At 49.6% G+C, this 3,305-nt stretch overlaps 1 pseudogene; it reads right to left on the bottom strand.

Moving 5' to 3' along the window:
- Positions 1-431: 431 nt before the first annotated feature.
- LOC128104493 (forkhead box protein H1-like) lies at positions 432-2,401 on the bottom strand (annotated as a pseudogene).
- Between the last annotated feature and the right edge of the window lie 904 nt (positions 2,402-3,305).

The raw sequence follows: 3,305 nt of genomic DNA, 5'->3' as shown, positions 1-3,305 counted from the left end.
AAAGAGCCTGGGAGATACCTCAGTGGGTAAGATGCTTGCTACACATGCAGAAGCATCTGAATCAGGTATCTAGCACACACATAAGAGTTGGGTGTGGTGGAGCTTGCCTGTAACCCCGGGGGAAGAGGACAGGGGTGGGTGGAACCATCTAGCTGAAATGGTAAGCTCCAGGTTCAGTGAGAAACTAGATCTCGAAAAATAAAGTGGAGAAGTAGCTGAAGACAACATCCAGACATCAGCCTCTGGCCTCCATACGCATCTGCATGAGCAGGCATAACACTGCCTTGCAGGTAAACATTCAATGAGAGCTAAGGTCAGACCCTCAAAAGACAATTCCAGTGTGAAGGGTCAGGTCCAGAGGGCTTCTGTTGCCACTGCTCTTGTTGCTGTTTCCCCTGTGCTCCTGTCTTAGATCAAGTGTCCTGTTAAACAAAAAGCATGAGGTAAGAATTAAATATAAGAGTCTATTGGAGAGGTATGATCTTCTGACACTGAGAGTGGAGGAAAAAGAAGCAGAGGCCACATGACATGTTATACCGGGTGAGTATTAGACACTGTATGAGGTCATGAGTTTGCATCATGAGCCATGAAGACACATGGCGGGTCACTTGTTCAGTGTACTTGTTTCTTCACAAAGGATGATGTTCTTTTCTTTTCATGTTGTAAATTCTTTTACTGTGAATCTCTCCCCTACTTCCATCACCCCCAAATTATGCAAGGTCCAGTCTTCCATTTCCTAAACCCTTTCCCCCAAAAGGTGCTACCTCCTACCCAGGCAGCTGACGGGGACAAGACTTCAGATTGAACCCACTTTGGGCTCTCCCTCTCCCAGCCCGGAGTCAAGAAACCATGGTGACAGAGGAATGGAGAGATGATGGCAGGAGGGCCTGAGAACATGGGGTCAAGAAAGGAAGCACTAGCCTGAGCCCTGCTTCTCCAGACCTGGTCCCTGTGTGGGGAAAAGTCAAGACATGGTTGGCCAGCCCTGCCGTATCTAGCCGAGGCAAACCCTTTCTGGAGTAACCCACTTAAAGTTGTGGGTTTTCTGCAAGGCTGTGCCTGGTGTTTTAAAGCTATTGCTGTGGACATGCTCCTAGCTCCGGCTCTCTATCAAGTTGGTGTCCAAGGGTGGAAGGGAAAAGCAGCCCCTACCTGCCCTAAAATATTAAAGGCTGTACCAGGAAAGCAGCCAGCCCAGGGCAGGAGCAGACAGGTCCCAAGAGTGAATGACCCACACATCACAGATGCTCTTGCTGGGTGGTACCCTCTAGAGGAAGCAATCTAGATCACAGAGCAGGTCCTGGGACCCTTAGGATTCAGTACCTATGCTCCAGCAGACTGGACTGATTGAAGATGGACACTGGGGACAAGAAGTGGGAGGTAGTGTGGCCAAGGGCATTTCTACATTGGGAGTGTAGATGGGCAGGTAAGAGGTAGGTAGCTGTCCCCACAAGGAAGCTCTCCACCCCCTGATGGACATTCACATGGGATCTGGGAAAACCCTGAAGTAAGTGGGCAGGCCAGGTGCCTTGCTCTAGAGAGAGGAGAAGGCCTGATGACTTCCCCTTGAGAAAACCCCACCTCTATTCTTGTGGGCCCAGGAAGTGAGCAGGGGAGGGGGCTCAGAGGCTTCTCAGAGGAGTTAGGGAGTAAAATGCCCACCCTTTCTTCCCCCTTGGACCAGATGCCTTTCTGAGCTGAGCTGCTCTATCTGGCTCGCATAGGCTGCTGGGGCCATGTTGTTCCTTTCCCAGGGTCCCCCAGCAGGGACTTGATGATGAAACCCTCTCTGGATGGTTGCGGGGGGGGGGGGGGGGGGGGGGGGGCGGGGGGGGAAGGCTGGGTGGCCAGTGAAACTGTCCATGGAGCACAAAGGGGCGCAGGTCCTTGTCAAAAGCTCTGTGTGTGCCCTGGGTCTGCCAGTGTAGGCACAGGGCAGTGTTCTGCAGGCACAGTGCCTCTGCTGGGATCAGGCCCACGTCCACTGCTCAGAAGTCGCCCTTGGCCTGAGGCTTCACAGGGTCCTTGGGCACCTTGCAGAAGCACCGGTTAGAGGATCAGTTATGACAGATAGAGTCTTTCCAACTCTCGAAATCGTCTCTGAAGAAGGGGAACACTGCCTGGACCTAACGAATGATCTGGGCCAGCTTCAGCCTGAGGAAAGGTGTGGCCTGAATTATCAAGGCGATCATGGCCAAGTAGGTGTGTGTGGGGGGGGCTTGTCATGCTGCAGGTACCTCTTTTTCTCTTCTTGGGGACTTCAAAGGAGACTCTACCTTTGGAAGCCTCAGATGAGAGTTGTTGAAAGGTCCCATGCAAGGGAGGCAGCCCTCCACAAAGGATGTTCTTACAAAGACATATTGGCCAGCACTCAGGAGGCAAAGCCAGATGGATCTCTGTGAGTTCGAAGCCAGCCTGGTCTACAGAGTGAGTTCCAGGACAGGCACCAAAACTACATGGAGAAACCCTGTCTTGAAAAATAAAAAAAATAAAAAAAATTAAAAAAAAAAAGACATATTGGTGAATCTGCACCTTGAAACAGTCAGAGAGGAGGTGAGGGAAGGAAGGCTTTTGACTTCCTATCACTTGTTTTCCATAGGTAAAAATTTGGCAGCTCGAAAAATTAACTACCCTCCATTTCCAGGTTGACTGGTCTGCTGTCCCCTTGGCAGTTACTTGGGGACATCAGGTCATACACCCTACAACAGTGGCAGGAATGGTAAAATCTCTAAGTACACAAGTGCTTAACCAGATCACATGGACATACCCCGATGGAGAAGAGCCAGATCCTGAACAGGCAATATGGGACTCAGGAAATGAAGCCATGTAGACCTAAGCTGAGGAGTGGTTGTAGTGTCTCTCACAGTGATATTCATGAGTAGTCTCTCAGAAAGGTAGGCACAGTGGGGGCTGAGGTGGACAATCAGCTGGGGGTCCAAGAGACTAGGGCATCAGGAGAACCAGAAAAGGTACATAGAAAGTATTCTATATAGACGTCTTTATTCATTGTCTTTTGGTGCCTACTAGGTACCAATAACCTGTGAGAATTTAAATAAATAAATAAATAAATGCATTAAGTCATGGCTGCTTCCCCAAAGACACTCATAGCTCTATGAGTACACCAGATACAAGAGCAATCATTGCAGTATAAAGTAAAAAACCATTTTTCAGATGTATACATAGTGGGGGCATAATAACGACATACAATGAAGAAAGTGTTACTGCTCCTGTAGGTAGGCAAAGGAGCCCACTGATGAGGGCTGGGCTCCCTCACAAAGTGGTAGATGTCATATCTCTGAGGAACA

This window comes from Peromyscus californicus, unplaced genomic scaffold, assembly GCF_007827085.1.
Source record: "Peromyscus californicus insignis strain IS unplaced genomic scaffold, ASM782708v3 Scaffold_8__1_contigs__length_139910024, whole genome shotgun sequence".
Classification (NCBI taxonomy): Eukaryota; Metazoa; Chordata; class Mammalia; order Rodentia; family Cricetidae; genus Peromyscus; species Peromyscus californicus.
This window is presented reverse-complemented; position numbering and strand designations above follow the sequence as displayed.